General features: G+C 36.9%; 1 protein-coding gene across 2 annotated transcripts in view; it reads left to right on the top strand.

Annotated features, from left to right (window-relative positions):
* Nucleotides 1-22,403, top strand: part of ETHR (ecdysis triggering hormone receptor) — a 104,767-nt gene that overhangs the window by 1,425 nt on the left and 80,939 nt on the right. For both annotated transcript variants that reach the window (XM_073963398.1, XM_073963397.1), the window contains exon 2: nt 16,369-16,400. The gene's annotated coding sequence lies outside the window, so the exon portion shown is untranslated. The remainder of the gene's footprint in view (nt 1-16,368; nt 16,401-22,403) is intronic.

Here is a 22,403-nt window from a genome sequence, read left to right as displayed (position 1 = left end):
ACATATACCATCAGCCTGTGTGAATTGAAGCTTGCATATATCGACAGATCTAATACCGGCTGCACAACCAAAATCCTATTCCCCAAAATCTGAATTTTATTTATTTATTTATTAAAGTCTAAAGAATCAAGTTCCTTACTAGATAACAAAAACAAATGTTTATACTAAAACTATTATTTCAACTTATCAATTAAAACTTTTTTAAAATTAGTTTTTGAGACGTTAAATTCCATAGTGGTGTTATTAGGAAGATAATTGAACAAATTAAATACTCTAAACAAGGGGCCATTTAATATGTCATTTCGTTGATGCATTCCAATGCTTAACAGATTTCGATGTCTAGGGGCCATTCTAGCTGGTGTACAATAAGCGATTTTGGCCAGAAGCTGTGAACGACATCATACCTATATGAGTACTTCTTCTTCTTTATTTACTCATCCGTTATCCGGATATAAGTGATCGTACAATTCATCTTTTTTTAATATTTATCGCATTTTAATTATTATCTTATTGTATAATGGTTGTCAGCTCTCTGTGTCTTGCAGCATTCAGCAGATCAGTTTCGTTGGTATAACCTGTCCAGTCCATGATGTTTTTGAGCCAGGATGTTTCTTTCCTTCCTCTAGCTGGCCTTCCTTCAATTTTTCCCTTCAGAATTGCTTGTAAAATTGTGTATTTGTTGTTCCTTAATACATGTCCCAGATACGCTATTTTGCGCCTTTTTATAGTTTATTATAGTTGTTATTGGGGTGCCACCGTGGTGCAATGGTATGCACACCCGCCTTGCACACATAAGATCGTGGGTTCGATTCCCCGGCCAGGCAACATCAAAACACTTTTCAACGGTGGCAAAATATACCCCTCAGTAATGTTGGCGACATTTCCTGAGTATTTCAGCCATGTAAAACTTCTCTACAAAAGTGGTGTCTTAGACACGCCGTTCGGACTCGGCGATAAACTGTAGGTCCCATATCATTGAGTTAATATGAATCGGGGTGCACTCATTGATATGAGAGAAGTCTCCCTTGTCCCTATGGGATGTTGTGGAACAATTATATATATATATATATATTATAGTTGTTATTAATTGCCGGCTTATACTCCTTCTTCTTCCTTTTTAGTACTTCGTCATTAGAAATTTTCGCAGTCCATGGTATTTTCAGTACTCGCCGGTAAATCCATATTTCAAAGGATTCCAATTTTCTTTCATCAGAGGATTTGAGCGTCCAAACTTCTGTTCCATATAACAGCACCGACCAAACATAGCATTTTATAAAACGTATTTTTGTTGTTATGTTTATGACATGACTTTTCAGGGTTTTACTATATTTACAGAAAGCATCTCGCGCCATCTCTATTCGACTTTTTATTTCTTTCGAGGGATCCCATTTGTCGCTTATTAACATCCCAAGATATTTAAAGGTTCTCAATCTTTCTATTTCTGTACCTTGTACTTTTAAGTTCACCTCAGCATGGTGATTTTTTTCTGCTAATGATCATGTACTTCGTCTTCTTCATGTTGATTTTAAGACCATATTTCTCACTTACACGTGCCAGTTTCTCTACTAGTTTTTGTAGACCGGATATGCTCCCTGCCACTAACGTAGCATCGTCCGCATATCTTATATTGTTGATTGGTTTCCCATGAATTCAGATTCCGATGTTTTCTCCTTCGAGTGTTTCTTGGAATATTTTCTCTGAATACACGTTGAATAACAGGGGAGATAAAAGACATCCCTGTCTAACAGTCCTTGATATGGTAGTTTCTTTTGTGGGTTCTCCACTTACGTCAATTCGTGCCGACTGATTCCAATTAAGACTTTTAATGCACTGGAGTTCGTACAGTACACATAATAAGAAGGGCGAGAATTCATCAGCTTCACGTGAGGTATAATGCAGAGCGTATAAAACGTTTCTCGATTTTCTCAATCCTAGCAATATGAGACAAGTTTGTCTCGGGCTCCAAATCAGAGATCAATATTCCACTATATCTCTCACAAATGATGAGAATAATAATGAAATCAAGCATAAAAAACATTTTTGGAAATTATTGGTCTACATAAGGTTTAAAGTTGAATTGTGTATCAAACAAAATTCCTAAGTCCAAGGCCTCATGTTCTTTTTTTAGGATATCACTGCCTCAATGATATGGACAAAAATGTTGATTTGGATTAAAGCAAAGCAATATTTCCAAAGGATCTTCGTACAGACCTTGAACCAAAACCAAAATTTGGAACTTTGGTGTGAGAGGTACCCTAATGAGTGTATCGTTATGACCCATTTTCGAAGCAAAGTTAAGTTTGTACAAAATATTAACAGATCCAAAGTGTGGAGAAAATCGGTTGCTCCGTTCAAGAGAGTACAATTTTACCGAATATTTTGTGAACTTTTGTGGGGTAGTTACAGGAGGGAGTTTAACGATCATCACCATCTTTGAACTTTATGTAAGATTTGTAAAAATATTACGATATGCAAAGTTTGGACCAACGTAGTATGCGTTTCGAAAATTTTCGTGTGTTCCAGCCAATAAATATGATGGCCGCAGGCGTTTTCTAAAGTTTTCGGAACATTTTCTCACGAAGTTTGGACTTGCACTAGTCAAAAATTGTGTCTTCGTAATAGAGCACAACCTGTTGAAAAAAAATACGATTCGAGAGAAGATTTTAAACTGCACTGAACAATAAATAATAATTTTGTGTGGTAGGTTTCCGACGGTACATAGTGCATATTCGAACCTGATCTATGTCTGGTAGAAATATTACGATGTGCAAAGTATGGACCAAAACGGTTACTCCCCCCGGGATCTATTGTGCGCTAACGTAAATACCGCAAAAGTTTTAAAAAGCTCTATACTTTTCTAGGCAATTTATACTTACTTAGCTATTGGCCCTCTATCCTTTAAGCCGAACTAAGAAAAGATTTCCATTCCTCTCTATTTGCTGCTTTACTTCTCCAATTTGGAATACCATGTTTTTCGATCTCGTCTTCCACTTGTTTACTCCATCGAAGCCTTGGCCTTCCAGTTCTTCGTGTACAGCCATGCGGTCAGTATTTATACGCCTTTTTAGCGGGTTCACCATCGCTCATTCGTATGACATGGACTAGCCAACGAAATTGTTGCAGCTCGATACGTATAACCAATACACCTCGTGGTTCATACGACGCCGATATTCACCGTCAAAGCAATTCATCGGCTAATATTTTGGTATAGACCCCCCCCCCATTAGGGTACCTCCTGATTTTCAGTATTTTGACGATTTATGCCACACTTACCTTCCAACTTAATTGTAATTTGGTACATAGGATTCTTAACCCAGCAAAAAATCTCCCAAAATAATGGGGTTTTTTTGGTAGTCGAAATACTTACAAAACCCCCTACAACCAATTATTTTAACAAGGGCATGTCACGCTGAATAACTAGTTAATCTACGGCCACTATAAGTTGAAAAATAAACTTAAAACTATATGTCCTATTTTTAGAATATTTCAATTTCGATTTTTAGAATATTTCATTTTCAACACACTCCATATTTTTATTATATTTTATTCCGCTGTCTGCTGGATTTTATCTTGCGAACTTCTGATTTGTAGCCGAACACACTACACACTAGGCCACGCGTACGAGCATTAAGAGTTGTTTTAACGCTTACATGTGCAACACCAACTGTTTTTTGTTTTGTTTAACAAAAAGTACCAGACCGGAGGTGAGCGTTGAACACACAACCGTCGTATTTGTACCAACGTACTCATAACATAGTCAGGAGTAACATAAGTAGTTATTTTTGTTTACATTACTTTGTAATGGGTTACATAGTGACTAACGGATACGAATTTTTGGTCACAAAATTTTTCACACAAAAATTGTGGACATATGTCCACGTTTGGGTATTGGTCCCCTTTTTAGGTACCTCCCGATTTTCAGTATTTTGGGTGATTTAAGCTAAACTTTCCGAAGAAATTAGGTGTAATTTGGTATTTAGGGTTCCCAGTGGACAAAAACATTCTCCACCAAAAATTGTGGACATAGGTCTACGGTTTGGTATTGCCCTCATATAATGGTACCTCCCAATATTCGGTATATTGAGAATTTCGTCCACATGTTCAGACCAAATAAGCTGGATTTTGGCATTGTGAACATAGGCTTCCATATAACTGTACCGCCCGAGTTTTTGGTACATTGAGGATTTAAGCTAAATTTTCCATGCATTTATCAGCAAGAGTTGCGGCTAGTTGCAGCCGAATTTTGGATATTCGGAATCTGGAAGTCCAATTCGAAAAAAAAGAATCGATACAATGGAAAACATTTCGCAATTTTATAGTTTGATATTTTTTGACTTTGGCGCCGCTAGATCAGTGGATTCGACCAGTGTGCCATCAACTTGGTCTTGTCGCCGTTTGCTACCAAATCCACTTTAACAAATTCTCCTTCGACCTTATTAAGGCATCAGTTACTTCTTTTACTGATCGACTCACGATGTCAATGTCGTGAGTAACATGTGGATATTTGTGTATTTTGTGTCATTTCTTTTAACGTTAGCATCTGGAATAATCTTCTCCAGCAGGATGTTGAAAAGATCACACGAAAGTATGTCTCATTGTCTGAAACCTCTTTTGGTACTGAATTGTTCGAAGAGGTCTTTCCTATTTAAAGTGAGGACAGGGTATTAGTTAAAGTCTTCTTACAAACCCGAATCAGCTTTGCGGGGATACCAATTTTCCCATTGCTTAGAATACCTTTGAACGTAGGGAGCTTTCGGAGGCTTCTTTATAATTGATAAAAAGATGGTATATATGTGTCGATATGCATCTCTTGAGTCTTTTCTAGGATTTGAAGCAGGGTAAATATCTAGTCAGTGGTGGATTTGCCAGGGCCAATTATTTCGTTGACTATAGACAATATCCCTGACACTAGGCAATAAGGAAAAGACAAATGCCCTGTAGTTAGACCATACAGTCTAGGGTGTCCAAAACCAGTTAACAGGTTGTCCGGTTTTGAGTTACAAAACCAAAACCGGTTTCGCCAAAAACGTCATTTTCGGTTAAGCGAAAAAACATCATGAATTGTAACGTGTGATATTAAGTAAAAGCAGTTTTTTCAAAGAAAAAATTAGGGTCATAGGAACTGCAAAATGAGGTATATAGTTCCTTTGGAAAACTCTAATTGCTACTTATTGTATGTAGAGTAGCCCTCATTCTTCTCTTCCGTAGCAGCACGACACTCCTGTCCATACCATGGGTTCCTTGGTGGACGTTTCTGGTATCCAAGTATAGATTTTGAGGTTGATAGATAGGATTAATAGGATAGGATTAATAAAATAATTTAGGGCGAAACGGATTTCGGTTGTCTAGCTGTTGAAACCCGTAATCATTGGCATATCGCTATAATAAATACGTCACCTTTAGTTCTTGTTATGATACTTTTCCATCCCATCCATTCTCTTAGCTAGGCATATCGGCATATCCTCACAGAAAACTAATTTTCATTGCCCCAAAACTTTTTAATATAATGACTTCGGTCGAACCAAAGTTTCCTTCGCCCGCTATAAAGTAGATTGTGCATACAGCAAAAGATTTGATTTTTACCCTTGTACACCTCGATTTGTTCAAGCTATATGTTTTCTTCTAAAAATATGCTTCAAAGTAGTTTTATATTTCAATCCTATTGTCAATCGTGCATAATTGTGTTAATGTCAATTATATCTCGCAAGAATATCTGCTTAAAAACACAATTCGTAAGTGATCTACTCATAATATTTCATGCACATTTCAAGCAACTCTTGAAAACTGCAACAAACCACTTCTGTGGAACATGAATTCATTCATTTATTTATTATAAATGTTTTTTGTATGATAATCTCCACTTTAGAACCAAGACAAATGATTGTCGCCAAACACTTGTAAAACTGCAGTTCTGAACAAAGTGGCACTGATTTTATTTTTGTTAACGCTGTTCAAGTGGCGCTGCATTAAAAGGCCGCTTTCCACTTTAAAATTTATCGGTTTGTTGGCCCCCGCCGATTCAATGTAAACTTAACAGTGCTGCAAGAATACCAAATGAAACAAAAACAGAACGCGCATGGAGTCAAGTGGTTGGTGTAAGGTGATAAGTGTGCTGGTCTTTTCGTGTTCTTCTATTCTCATTAATAATGTCACAATAAGCAACTACAACCAAAAGAACTATACTATCAAACAAAAAGTAAACAAAACTAAAATAACGAAAAATCATTAATTAATGACAAATACAACAAACACAGCAGCGAAGAACAGCAAATACAAGATTTGCCTATAAATTACCATGGACCAGTATTTCCATTGATGTGTTGAGTGGCAACATACAATCAGTCAGGTGTTGTCGTCGTTCGTCTGCCACACATCTCAACAAGTGTATTTCAAAGGAATGTCCGTCCGTCTGTTAGTTAGACTTTTGATTTAAGCACTCATCGAAATGCCAAAACAAATGCCATGAAAAATATCTTCATTAAAAACATGTTAAGTAAATAAATCATATTTTTGGTTGGAATGTGTTGTTGTTGTTGTTTTATTCGCTTCCAACATCTGGCAAAACATTCGCGAAATGTTTAAAGTGTTTTATGATGGAATGCCTTTTTTATGTTTAGTTCCATGATATTGAAATCAAAAGGGAATCAAAACTGTCCAATCTACAGTTGGAAAAATTAATGGAAAGTGGAATGGGTGAATGAATGCTGGATGGCTGGAAAATGTGAAAATATTTCAATTGAATAGAAAACAAAACAAACGAAACAACATAAATATGCCATTCATATTGTGAGGGAGATGTTTAAAATTTCTGATATTGGAATGCGTAGAAAAGAAATGCCAATACAGTGATAAGTTGTGTGTTTAAGCGTGTGCACAATAAAATGGAAGACACATACCGATAAATTGCATTCATCTAGGGATGGAAGAGACATTGACTTGAAGAACACAAATGAAGAAGATACACTCTATATTTACTTATATGTATAAAAGAATAAAAATATGATTGAGTTACTGGCTGCTTCATCAACGCCTAGACGTAATGGTTAAAATCTCTTTTGGTAGAGATGTGAGGTAAGGGTGGGAAACAAAAGGTACAACATTGTCACCCTACACTTCTGAAAGGTTTTAGAAAAGTCGAACTATATGTGTACGAAAAGTACTAAAATGTACTAAATTTGATACTATGGGATGAGAACCATAAGAAAATTAATAATTAGTCGTGTCCTTCACGTGTCTGAGGTTATCAGTTTTTATGAGAGCAGTTCACCACTTTTACCATTTTTTGCCACTGTTACCATTTTTCAAAGTAAAGGAACAGACCAATTATTAAGTAGGGTTCATATAAGGAGGTGGTTTTGGAAATGTGTACTTATTAGTTCACTTCTAGTTCAATAGACTCCGGTCGTTTGAACAAATTGCGTATATGTACGTAATTTGACACGTTAGATTGTGCGACGTTACGCATACGTTTTTGAACTAGAACAGTCAACTGTAAACTAGATTTCCCAACTCTAGTACTAATGTGTACGTGTACGATAAGTATATGAAGTGATACAAAATTTGGTACAATTTGGATTTAGTTGAACGGATGAAGCTGAAATTTGGAAATTTGAGTCACTGTTGCTTGGTTTGGTCAAGGTTTTGGAAATACACAAGTACTAAATTTTGCATTGGTTAAACGCTTTGGTAGTGGGTGTCGGTGTAGAGCTTAAATTTTGAAATTTGGTATTAGGGTCATTATTCCTGTGTAGGGCCGATATTAAGTTAGGCTAGAGGGCGCGCAGCTGTCACGGTTGACAGCTAATTCACTCGGAAACATTGTGGTCCATTGTGTTCATCCTGATAACGTGTTGAAAAATAAAGTTACAGAGAAAACAAATACAAAAGTATCAGTCAGCTTTGCCGACAGACATATGTTTACCTTCAGCCTGTGTGAATTTAAGCTTTCGTCTATTGACAATATCGAATCGAATACCGGCTGCACGGTAATCCTTTTCGCCAATAATACATATTTAGGGTGTTTTCAGAGTTTGTGGGCCTTTTGGACGTATGAATCTCCAAAAATGTATTTGTATTAAAGGTCAAAAGTGTTGCGGAGGAGGTGCCTGAAGAGTAATGCATCGGCATAGTAAATTTTGGAAGTGGATGTCATTTTGGGAGTAATTTATTTTCGTCATTTCAGTTGGTCACCGTATAACTTAGAGGTTTTGAATCACTATGTGAGGAAGCATGGACTTGCCCACTATAAATACAATATCGCTGAAAACAGGAGCACAAGGAGTTACATCGGTATATATTGCCAAAGGATCTTGGAACGGACCCTAAACTGCACTTAAACAAAAATTTTGAGCTTAGTCCGTATTCGAACTTATCTAAGATTCGCAGAAATATGTGCAAAGTATGGACCAAATTGGGATGGTGCCATAGGAATTTTTTACACTTTTCGGTCCTTTTTCTCAGGAAGTATGGACTTGCTCCTAAAAAAACTTGTACCGACGTAATGGGGGCAGCGAATCGAATTTGTTACAACGAAAGTAACAGCGACCCGAGGAGGTATTAAACTGAACTTATCTAAAATTAAGTGTGGAAGGTACCCGAAGGAGTGAACCGACATAGTCCATATTCGACCCTGGTTTCTGGTAGAAATATAAGGATGTGCAAAGTATGGACCAAATCGGTCACTCCCTCCAAGAGTTGTCGTGCGCACAATTTTTCCTAACGTTTTTCAACATTAGTGGGGGAGGTGCCTGAAGGAGTGGACAGCCAAATCTGTCCACTCCTTCAGGCACCTACGAACTTAGACAAAATATTCCGTATGCCAAATGTTGAACCAAATAGGTTTAGTCGTTCGGGAATTATCGTGCGTACCAGCCAGCCAGACAGACGTTGCTAAATCGACTCAAAATTGTCTGAAACTAAAACAGTGTTAATCACCACTGAGCTCGCGAGCCGTGTCTGTGTTAACACACACAATCTCAATTGTGGTGAGTTTGAACGTTGCTCTCACCAAAGATCATCTTCTTTGTTTTAGCAATGAATTAACGCACACGATGTTTATCTAGAGAGGGATAGATAATCTCGTGTGTGTGCCCAACGCAAACGCAGCGGCTGAATTTGTTGTTGCTGGTGAACATAGGTCTAAACCCATTATTTCGATGAGGTTCATTTTACCCGAAGTAAAGTATAAAATAAAAGAAGGAAATATGTATAATATGTATGTATGTACAACAGAGATTTGAGAGAGATATTGAAGATTTAGGTGTAGAGAAGTAAGAGAAAGAGAGAGAGAATTTGTCATTTCATGATATCATATTTTGTTCTCGCTTAAGCCACTTTGGACCCTTGGCAGAGGGTTGTCTAAGTGTATTCTACCATGTTTCGCACTGTTCGATTGTTTCGGTTTCCTCTTTATCTTCGAACAACCTGCAGTAGTCAATAGTTTTGTATTTTTCCAATTTGCGTGGCATTGATCTTATTCTGCAGTGACCCGTGATTATTCCTAACCTTAATTTCAGGTCGATTATGTTTTATTAGGTTTGTTGTAAAACCTTCTGCTAATCTTCCTAAGATCTGCTAGATCTTTAGACCATCAGACCGGTTGACATCTTCTGCCTGGGAATGTAAGTGAGCAGGCGGTCTCTTGCTGTCCTTTGTCACATGATTCACTGCGCTATCAATAGACACTTTCCAGTCAATAATGAGGGATTCGTCTTTGTTGGTGAGAGTTATATCAATAACTTCCTACTTCCTCGTTCTATTTTAAAAAGTGCTCCCATTACCACCCCTGCTACATATTTTTTAAGATTATGTCTCAAAACAAACTCGAATACGGACTCACCCTTGGCATTTTTGATGCTGCTACCCCATTGGAAATGGTGAGGACATTGACATCACATCCTAGGATTATTAGGCATGAGCTCCACATCTCCCTTACGAGCCTCTCCACACCTTTGGCTGGTTGGTCAGGGTTTTCAAATGGCATGTGGATGGATGAGAACATTATAACTGCCTTCGATCTTTACTGCCGTGATATCTTCTCCGCTGAAATTAGAAAGATAAATTAGTTTCATATTATTTTTAGTGATTATACAAGTTCTAACCTTTGGCTGTGTCGAAGGTGATATATAGTTGCTTAACCCAGTAGCCCAGTAGCAAGTAGAAGTTCAGCAGCAACCGCTTTGCAGTGATGTAGGTTTATCTGTGTTAAGCGAAGCGTTTGCTGTCTCCGTTCTTTTATTGCTTTTGAACTAGAGGGAACCTTATCCTTCCTAGCAAAAGTGAATTCTTTGATATCCTGATGTTCAGGGTCGAAGTAAGGAGGGGACTTTGGAAATATGAACTATAAGTATACGAAAAGTACTAAATGGTACTAAATTTGGTACAATTTCGTATTTGGTGAAATTAAAAAGCTGTAATTCTGGCATTTGTCATAAGAATACCAATTGAACAGAAATCAGTTTAGTCCATACCGGTCCGTCCTCTTAAATATTGTATTTTTTTAAATACCTTTTTGGTTTAAGTCATTATAATTCACGCCGTCTGTATTACCATTGCCAATGTTGTAGAACACACATTAATTGAGTGTAGAAAATACTTTAACACAATTTTGATTGTTGTTCTCGGGAAGGTGTTATGAATTATTATTCATTGCAGTGTGACAGACAGCAATTCGAATTAAAATGGAGTCTCGTCGGTTAGTCTGTTTACACGTGTTGCCAAAACAACTTTTATTACTCAATTAAAACGACACACAGTTTTGGAATTGGATTCCAACACGTCCCACGGATGAAATCTATAAAACAAAATAAAAAAACAATTTTAGTTACTTGTCCTTACAGAGTCGCTAACTTTTTAATTTTGTGGGCTCAACCAAAATGGGATTGGTGGTCAGTGATTAGGTTTAGGTTTTTATGTACATTCATATTTCTCTCAGTGTAATTAGAGTCGCAGCTTTTATGACTGTTGCCATAACTTGTTGTTGGCGGTGTTATTTGTTATTTTTTGGCCAAATACGTTGTTTGAATAGTTAAAAATGTGATTACAACAACAACAACCCTCAAGCTTGATTTAAAATGTTTAGATTGATGGGAAAAGGAATACAAACTGTCACAATTTTATTACAAATTTATAGTTATTCGACAAATTTCGTTAGTGAATTACGATGTGATGACAATCGTTAGCTATGCAGCAACGGTAATTTGCTTTCGCGAATTCAGTTATTTTGGCCCTGATGATGATACATTGTCAACATTTTTATGATTTGTGATCATTGCAAAATTTATTTGCTTTTTGGTGATAAATACACTGTAAAAATACTACACTTTTATGAATATTAAATTTGATTTATGTTCGATATCACAGAGCAGACATTAAATGGAACGCTACTCACAAATACGACAGTGCTGTATATTACTGAAAAACTTCGTTGCACCAACAGTACCAGCGAACGGATAGCCTGGTCATAGCAGTTTGTCCCAACCGGTTTGGCAGGGCAGTTGAAAAGGTGCAGTGTGTTGTGCGGGCCTCTGTCGCATGTTTGTCAGATGTTGCCCTATAGGAATTCTGACGGCATTTAATTTGACCATCCCGAGCGTAATTGAGCCAAAACTTAATTAATAAAAATATCACTATTAAATGTCATTTACCCTAAAAAGGCAAAAATAAAAAACTTCTCAGCTGCGGTTGCTTTGGCGGTGTTCTCCGAGGACCGCATTCACACGATAATTGTTTATGGCATCTGCAACTGCATCCTACTTGATAGGCTTGTTGATCTAGGGGTTTTCTCTTGTATCGTTGGACCTCTCTTTCTAGATCATGAAGATAGCTCCTGGCATGGCTAGGTGGTGGGGTCCTATCCACCATATGGTGATTAGGATGGCTCTCACGGTAACACCGGTGCAAGTACTGCAACGGAAGCATGCCATTGTGCGTTATACATATATATGGTTTATTTATCTGCACCTCAATTGCTGGGGACTTTGTTCCTACATCTCAGTTTGTCGCAGATTAGCTGTGGCATGCACAGACGACATGAACATTCTGTCAAATGTGGCTCGTAGAATTTTAGGGTTGTTTGTGCTCGGATTTCTGCTACCATCGACAATGACATATAACTCTGTTCTCAACTCTGCCGAACATGTGGTGAACAGATTGGTTGTAGATTTAGTGGCGGATATTTGCATATTCCTCGCGTGGAAAAAAGGTGCAGGGACTCCCCACCTTGGGGAGCTGCCTATTTCACTCAACGGAACTCGGAACTTGAATTCCACGTAGCGCTGGCGTTCACAAAGTTTCAAACTTGGCCGGAGGATTGTCTGCTCGATGTCCTCAAATGCTTTTGAAAACTCAAGTACCACCATCACTGTGCTATCACACGGCCTGCTGTGAGTCCTCGACTAATATGTGTGGAGTTGGCGTGCAGCGCTGTTCTTATGGTGTGCTTCTTACGGAATCTATGCTGATGATCGGCAACTGGATAGCTAATTATGCGTTGGGATGTATTAAAGCCTCAAGGCTATGGCGACAAAAGCGAAATTGGTCTTCAACTTTGCTGGTAGTCTTGTCTGGCTTCAGTAGCGGAACCTCCCTGTCAATTTACAGACTTCGGGAACGATGTGTGTTGCTAGCCACAGATTGAGAACTTTAGTGATATACTCGATTACCGGCACATCCAGCTGTTTCAGCATTACCATGAAGATTCCATCAGGACCCAATGCTTTGGATGGTTTAGCGTTCCTGATGACATTCGCAACATTGTACATTGTGGTGGTTCATCCTCGACAGGAAAAGATCTAATGCGACGGAATACTCTTAGTTTTGCCCTGTCACTCCGGGGATGCTCATATAACTTGGGCACCTCTTTGGATCAGTCAGCGTAATGTCGCCAAACGTGACAGAGGCCCTATCTTTCTTCTTTTCACGGTTCGAAAGTGACTTAACCGTTGGCCACAATACACCAATGTTGCAACACTTCAGATGATTTACTCACTTGTTCCGCTTAATTTCTAGTTTCTGCTCTCTGGCTGGGGCCACTGGCTTTGGCGCGATGAAGCCCATCACGCTCATTTTCTAATCCCGTCGCCCAGCAGAGGCGAGTAGGTATATGGCGAGCGGCTGCAGCAGTGATGATGTCTCGGAACGTCCTTGCTGCTATCCGAATATCAGAAGTGTTGGGCAGGTCTCTGAAGTAGTGATTAGTGAACTCTCCGAATCTCGGCCAATTAGTTTCCTATGATTGATGGAAGTGCGGCGTTCACAGGTAATGAAATCGTGCAGTCTGCTGATGGATATATGTATGGGGAGATGCTCTGATCCAAGAGAAACGACGGGTTGCCTGGTGACTCCATTGTTAGACCAGGTGACACAATGGTTATATTTGGTGAACTGTGACACTCTCTGCTAATTCTGGTAGGGGTGGCCTCATTGACCGTGCAAAAGCTAGAGCTATAAATGTGGTCAGCCAGCACTATATCCTTCTGGCCTTTTCCGAGGACCAAACGCCACAACTCATGATGAGCATTAATGTCCCCCAAGACGTTTACACAATTTTCAGATCATTTGAGGTATGGGAAATTCGCGAGGAGGTGGCAGTATTCCTTAGCAAATCAAAACGCCAAAAGGACATTGGGTTTGCAGGTCAACAAATTGTTATGGTCCTTGTGTTTATTTAAACAATTTTCAATTCTGTTTTCTTCTTCCAATTTCTCATCACCCAAGTCCTTTGTATGCATTGATGGATTGGAAAATCACTCCCAACATAATTCAAATTTGTCAAAATTTCCCTGCAAATGAGTCGCCCAACTATCAATCAAAATATTTATTATTAAGCTTTCGCACATTTCCACTTTCCTTTTGTTTGCATAGCCAAACATAATAAGGTGTGTGCCTCATTCCCGCCCTTTCTTCCTTCAATGAGCGCATAACATTTTCGCATAAATTTAAAGATGGTCGGTCGAATAGCTGCTGCGTTATTGCCAGCACCTAATTATTGTTTCATTTGCTTTTGAAATGTAAACAAAAACCGCTGCCAACTGGATAAGAGTTTCCCATTGTATTGACTTTCTTTGAAGACAGTTCTATAGGCCATAAAAAATACCGGCATATGAATGAATCGATGGACGGGCAGACGGACGGACAAATGGGCGAATAAACGAAAGGCTATCATAAAAATTACTGTGCGTAATCGCTTCTTTTATTTGGAAGAGCTCGTTTTTTGTTGGTGGATATTTTGTTTTTTTTTGCCATCGTCGTTGTTTTTTTTTTTTTTTTGTTGCTGTTGTTGTTGTGAGATGTTAAGAAGACAAATAACACCAAAACATTATCACGCACTAAAATAGGGAATATGGGAAAATAAAATAGGCAAGAGACCGGGCATAAAGGAACTGCCTGCTAGCTACAACACCCACTACCCCCACCACCCACTCTATTGTTTTTCTGTTTTATGACTTGCCGGTGTTTTTTGCAGGACTTTCACATTTCTTTTTCAATACCCAGGCGTTGAAGCTAGGCGAAAAAATAAACAATCTATGGCAAACAATGTAAGTACAACAACATCAATAACAAAACCAACAATAACAGTACAGATAAACTATGAAAACATTAAATCCAATCGGAATGAAACCTCAACAAAAAATCAGCAAGTGTTTGCCAATTTAAATAGTAATCCTTTGGGATAAGGCACAGTGGTTTTAGAATTTAAAGAAACGGAGCGATTCGTTTTATGGGGTTTTAAGGGGTCCTGGCATAACTATGTCTGTATGGAATATCTAACGGGAAACTATGTATGTCTTCCTTTTTGGATGGAAACAAGTGTAGAACATTGAGTCATTAAATGTTTCTCACCTTACTTTACCTTATTTCCATTCGTAGGGCTTACGACTTCTATTCCAAATAATACTTATATTCCTGTGCACAGACTTTGACTCATATAAGAGGATTTCTTACTAGTTGACGAATTTGTAACACTGTGAACGATCATTTATTTGTTTGAACATCAGGGTGTGCCTGTCAAGAACGATAATTACTAATTGGGAAAGTAGCACAATCAATAACAATCGACCCATATTTAATACCGCCTAATTTACTTTAGAAATGACAAATCAACCGAAAATCTATGATTCAGATCACAGAAAAGGCAACCCTAGAAATTATGATCACACCTCGAATAGAACAAATATCCGTACGCGAATATCATTAACAAAATAACTTTCCCAATAATTCATTACAAGTCTTATTGTTCATTCATTTGCCATTCGGCGAATTGTTTTCTTTTTAAGGGAGGGAGGTGGATTGGTAATTCTTTCTTATGCTCTCCCTACTTAAACTTGGCGAGGAGGCACACCAGTCATAGTGGGTGGGTGGGTGTTTGTTTATATGTGTGTTTAGTAGTTTTTTTCTTTTTGTTTTCTTCATTTGTTGTTGTAGAAATTTAATTGTTTTTTTTTGTTGTGTTGTGTTTGTTGGCTTATTGCTTCTTTGTGTGAATATTTGCATAATTATGTAATCAATGTTAGTAATTGAGTGTTAAACGCAGCGGTTTTTATGTTTCGCATTTGAAATTAAAGTAAAAGCTAACGGCGACGACAGCAACAGCAAACAGCAAGGGGTACGGAAAACACCAGCAGCGACGGCATTCATCGGCGGCTACAATCAACCTTACCCTCATTAGTGTCTCAGACCCAAATAGATTAGAATTGAATTTTAGCCGTTAAGTGCCACCAGTCTGATTGTTTGCATTTTGCTGATGTTGCTTTTGTTTGCTATTGTCATTGTTATGCTTGCAAATGTATGACTTTAGTTAGCTTTTTTGCAGGTTTAGTATTTTTACTACAGAATTTTACTACGCATGCTCCACGTCAGTTCTTAGACGCCGCAGTAGTATTAATTACAGCGTTGCATTTACATTTTAATTTTTCAAAACCTCGTTGAAATATTATAAACTGCTGTTTGGTGTGAAAAGAGTTTTGTTAAATTTACAACCTTCTCGGTTGCAGGGTCAATCACCTGTCAACAATGTTTCTCTTTATTTGTTAATTGCCATTATGAGGGGAGTGCAGAAGTTGAAGACATTGACTGCCTGAAAATTCCACTTTAACTTTTCATAAATAGTCTTACCTTTTGAAATGAAAATAAATTTCTTTAATTAATTTGGATAAATATATTAAATATAAATATAAATTATTGGTGTGGGCGAAAAACTAAACATATCGAAGGAAGGGCCTAAAGAAAATACATGTTAACAATACTCCCAGGATGTTAGAAATCCCTCTTCCCCACCCTATTGTATTCGTCTAATTTATTACTTTCGTTAACAAATTAACATGATTTTTGATTCCAATAAATATTTTGGTATTCTTTATTTAATTTCAGCTGACGTTGATGAAAACTACGAAGCAATTTTGGTAAGTTTCAAATCAACAGTATAGAGAACAGAATAAGTTTATTGAATTTTAATGAAATTATTAATATAATCACAAATGAAGTTGACCATCTGAAATAAATTGGGAAAATATCATTAATTTTATGGTGGTGGCAATAAAATAAAGAATGTGATTATTAAGTGAATAGAATTTGCTTCTTTCCGAAAGAGTTTTGTATGGTAAAATGCGTAGAATTCGGAATTCCCATGTGGTGCTCTTCTCAAGAGAATTAATTTGATATAAAATACTGTGGTATATGTATGTATGTATGTATGTGAATATGTAGTTGAAAACATAGCGGGAATGCCTATTTTAATATATGTATCTTAATTACAAATTACTTTAATTTGAAATGTTGTTCCTAACCTTATCTCAGATTTTGCCCCTGGGGTTTCAAAGTAAGAATAAATGCATGTAAAAATAAAAACAAAAACAAGGGAAACATAGATAAAATATGTAAGATGAGTGGTGAAGTGATCCCTACTTTTAAAAATAAACAGCATTTTTGTAGGTAGCAAAGGAAGTTTTGGAAATTTTTAACTTAAATTTTTAGGTGTTTGTGGTCCTATTTTTGTTCGATGTTGACCATTATTGGAACTTGTTGTATATATGTTTGGAAGAAATTTTACGAAGTGCCAAATCGGGTACTCGCCAAGTCGGATACTCAATTCGTATGTAATCGCACTCATCAGTCGTTTGTGGCGGACGGATGAATTTACAAAAAAAGTGAAAAACCCTGTGCATATGCTTTTTCGCTGATAAACCGTTTTTAGGAATTTACTAAAGTTTTGACCTATCTGACCTTTAACAAACAAATGACTTAGGGCGAACTGAACGAAAATAATTCATAACTAATTTTATTTTGACTACTGCCGACAATCTTCTTGGTACTGAAACATTTTACATGTTTTAATACACCAAAGAGAAGCATAGGCATTTGTCATTAAAATAAAAAGTTAAAAATATTAAAATTAGGATATCTTAGAGCCTTTTGCGATAAATCTGATATATTACCACTAATGCCACAATTTAATTTAATTTACAGCTCAGAGGGTCTAGGTTCATTATCAAGCCATCCCCTAGGAAAAATTTTAACAGAAACATAAATATCAACCTTGGAAATTAAATTCCACAAATTGGGATATGTGAGCGCCTTTTTTTACATCGCCAATTACCAATTTAAAGCTCAGAATGTCTTCCTTAATATAGGTCACTTTTGTTGGAACGCTGTGATATTCGTCAGTACATTTTAAATAAAAAACATATTTCGCATCATTATAAATGTGACGGGCTTCGCTTTTTTGCTTTTGGAATACCACTATTAGAAGTGGAGATATTCGCATAAAAATAAAACTTTGAATTTTCCTTCACATAAGTTTTTGTGCTTGAATATTATCCGACCATCACCAAACTCAATATGCTTCCTTTTCTCTGGGTCTCCCATAAGCCACCGTGACGATCCGATTTAAAGTTCGACCAGTAAGTAGCGTGATTACAAATTGGAAAAATGGGATGTATTACCAACTTTTGCGATATCTCCGGTTTTTGACCACGTACGCCAAACTACTTTGCGTCAGTTTAAAAGAGATCTTTTCTTGTTCTATTGACGAGTCTTCAACTAGAAGTGGAGATATTCGCATATGAACAAAACTTAGAATTTTCTCTACATACGTTTTTTCTCCATTCCAACCCCTGAATGTTATCCGAGCATCACCAAACTCAGTAGGCTGCTTCCTTCTCTAGGACCTCCATTAACACCCACAATTTCGGTACGATATTGCGACCTATATCCTGATTATACAAAAAATCGAAAAATTGGATTTTCTACTTTTGATTTTGAAAGGTCCCCGAACAAAGCTATGATATTCGTCATTACAATCAAAATCACAAAAATTACAAGTTAGGACGAATTAGCAACTATTTGGGATATGTCCGTTGTTTGACCACCTATGTGCCAGGTTTGCTTTTGGCATACCACTAATAGAAGCGGATATATTTGCTTTGAAATAAAACGTTGGCTTTTTCTTTCAACACCTCTCAACACAGACCCTAAACTGCACCCAAAATTTGGTGACGATCCAATCAAAATTGCGACCTGTAGTGTGATTAAAAGGTTTAGATGGGCAGACGGACGGACACATAGCCAGATCGACTCAGCCTGTCGAGGCATGAATTTTGGTACATATAATTATAGGTCTACGACCATTATTTCGATGTGTTACAAACTTTTGGACCAAAACCAACTTTTGTAGCAGAGGTATTTCAGTTTTTAAAGCCAAAAATTAAAATTTTGAATTTGTTATCCATTATTTCCGCAAAATCTAATATTTATACCCTCAGCATTTATGCTAACGAGGGTATATGGCGAAAACCAAAAATGTTTTACAATCGATGAATCCGAGTTTCACCCATTCAGAATTCGCGAACTGTTAACATATTCTATATAGTATGATATACATTCTTTAAAATGAATTGTTTTAGGAGGTATCCCATAATATCGACCATTAAAATTAATTTACTTGGAAGCTGTGTTGGCATCAATGTAGAAAAATAGGTAAAAATGGGTTGAAGCCAACAAGTTTTTTTATGCTCCCTTCCGATTTCTGGCTTAACCTTACATTTTATAGACATATTCCCAGAGAAAGACTCAAATAATACTTCATGGGCAATATGATACTAGTGTATCATTTTTCGATATATCCACTGCATCCACCTAAAATTGAAGCTGACATTTTGAAGCCAGAATTTCGGGTTTTTTTTTTTGAATTTTTTTAATAATTCGGACGCGCAACAAGATAATATTCAAAACTAATAATAGGATTATAAAACTCGTGATTTTACGTCGTTTAATGCATATCTCATGAGTGTGCTCCTTACAGCATCCTAGTAATTGGAGTCTAAAGGCGAATATTTGACGAGTGAATTTTTTAAAAAAAACCCTATTTTTTGCGTTTTTACTCAAATGATCGAGTCCATTTAATTTTGCATGAAGAACTACAGATGAAACAGCTTTCTGCAAGATGGGTGCCGCATTTGTTAACAGTCGATCAAAAACGCATAAGAATGAACATTTCTCAAGCTTGTTTGGATCGTTTTAAGCGAAATAAAATGGATTTTAAGCGTCGTTTCATAACTGTTGATGAGACATGGATCCACCACTATACTCCAGAGACAAAAGAACAATCCATACAATGGACTGAAGCTGGAGGAAGGGCCCCAAAGAAGGCAAAAACAATTCAATCGGCTGGTAAGGTTATGGCAACGGTTTTTTGGAACTTCAAAGGTATTTTATTGATTGATTGAAGGGTAAAACAAGTACTATTGCAACCTTTTGGATAAATTAAATGTACAAATTCAAGAAAAACGTCCTGGCTTACAACACAAAAAATAATTCTTCATCAAGACAACGCACCAGCGCACAAGAGTGTTTTAACAATGGCTAAAATCAACGAATTAAAGTACGAGTTGCTTGACCACCCACCTTGTTCTCCTGATTTAGCTCCCAGTGAATTTTACTTGTTCTCAATTACAGTTGTAAACCACTATTTTGAAGACCTTGAGGAAAACTATTTTAATCAAGGGATAGAATTGCTAGAAAAGCGTTGGACTAAGTGTATTGAAGTTTTAGGAGATTATATTCAAAAATAAAAATATTTTTGAAAACTAACTATTCTCTTTCATTGATAGGCTAAGAAGTTTCCGAACCGCCCTCGTAGATACCCTGAAAATAGGAAAATCAGCAAAAATTTATTTTGACAAATCCGCGTACTGAACCGTGATTTTCTTTAAATTTTTTAACGTAAATGGAATCCTTTATACGCGATTACAATATTTGCGAAAACGCGTGTCATAAATTACAGAGATTCGCGAGTAATATAGGGTTTTTACCAAATATAGAATGCGGAGGCACATCCGCGGTTCTCGAAGAATCTGTTTGAAATATGTGTATATAGAGGCATCAAAATCGTATGCAAATTGCGCGATTTTTACCCACTTTAATGTTTTTTGCATTGTGGGATGCAACTGGCGGCACACTTTGACCGCAGAGTGAAACATCGAAATATGCATAGACATTGGAAGAGATTGATTCGCTGTATCCAAAAACGGATGCGCATCAACTGATTTTAACTAATTCGCAAATAATAGGCTTTTTAATTTCCATATTTTTTGAATGATTGTAATTTCAATATTACTCTTAATTTCCCATCCTTATAAGTTATCACAGTAAGCTAATAAGCCTTCACGATGATAAATCATATTTCTTGATGAAGTTTTAGCAGTACACATTAATTATTGTATGGGATTTTAGCGAAATAGTTGGAGAAATCCCAAATATTTTTTTCTAGTTTTTCGAATCGAACCAAAAAAATATATTTGCAACAATATTTTCCAACAATAAGTTTTGCTCTTTTGTTGTTGCTATAATATGCAATTTATGTACCCAATCTCTATAAATTTGGTATCATATTTTTCTACGCATTATCTAGATTCCGTATGTATTTTTTAATTTATTTTTTGAGGGTTTGTACGGACTCTGGGACAGGATAATTTGGATTTACTTCAACATTTTTTTATTATTTGTTGATTTTCCGCAAAATAATAATAAATTCAATAACTTTTTAAACATCTACGAATAGACATGGAATGCTGTTAACCATTTGTGCGCACGATGACTCTTGAAGGGAGTAACCGATTTGGTCCATACTTTGCCCATCGTAAAATGTGTACCAGTCTTAGATAATGTTTCAATATAGACTCAATCGGTCCACTCTTTTGGGTACCTCCCATACAAAATTTCGGAAAAGTTAAGTTTAGGGCCATCTCTCGAATCGCTCTGATTTTTGTTTTAGCAACTTGTATTCAAGTCCATACTTCCTGAGAAAATAGCGTGAAAGTTGCAAAAAAAACCCTATGACACCATGCGTAGTGGTTGGAGCGCAAGATAACTCTAGAACGGATCTGCCGATGCGGTCCAAAATTTGGCTTTAGTAATATTTTGTCCAAACATAGTTTAAGTTTGAAGATAAGCCATATCGGTCCACTCCTTCAGGTACCACCCCACAAAAGTTCAAAAATGTTCGGAAAATTTGTTCATACGGTAACTCTTGAAGGAAGTGGCCGAATTGGTCCATACTTTACACATCCTAATATATCTACTATTCAAATATGGACTATATTTGTCCACTCCATCCGGTACCTCCCACACAAAATTTCGGATAAGTTCACTTTAAGACCTGCTATCGAATCACTTTGATTTTTGTTGAAGCAACTTGCATTCGCTGCCTTAATTACGACGATTAAAGTTTTTTTTAGGGGCAAGTCCATACTTCTTGAGCAAACAGCCCGAAGAGTGTAAAAACCCCCATATGGCACCATATGTTGTGGCTGGAGATCCACTTCCATAACGGTCAATGTCGATCCATTTCTTTTAGTATCTCCTCCGCAAAACTTTTGATCTTTAATCCTAATCAACATTTTTGTCGGTTCAAACGCCCAAAATTTTTAAAAACCCCTAAATACATTCGTATTTTGGGAAAAAATTGTTTTAATATACACAGGCTGAGGGTATATCTCTGTCGGCAAAGCCGACTGATACTTTTTTACTTGTTACACAATCGTTCGATGAAGGACTAATCTTTGTTTTTCTTGATAAGCCCACACAAATATATATTATATTCGAACGAATGCCCTTTCTAAAAAATATGTTAGGAAAAACCAACAGGTTAGCCTATATGGGCCCAAATATAGTAACAAGTTATCATTTGTGTGCATTTTATTTATCTTTAGTGGTATTCCTATACCCTCGGAGTCGACCCGGAGTCGGAGCCAGAGTCGTGAAGAAAACTGGTTTGGAGTCATAGTCGAGCCAAAAATACCTCTACTTCGAAACCCTGATCAGAACATATATTCGGATCTGCTCTGAAAAATTCATTTGTTTAAAACTGCTTAGAGTGGATATTTTTATCCCGTAATTCACTTATGTTT

The sequence above is a fragment of the Musca autumnalis genome, unplaced genomic scaffold (genome assembly GCF_047663935.1).
Source record: "Musca autumnalis isolate F117 unplaced genomic scaffold, ASM4766393v1 scaffold_1, whole genome shotgun sequence".
Classification (NCBI taxonomy): Eukaryota; Metazoa; Arthropoda; class Insecta; order Diptera; family Muscidae; genus Musca; species Musca autumnalis.
Note: the sequence above shows the minus strand (reverse complement) of the source record. Positions and strands in the feature narration are given on the sequence as shown.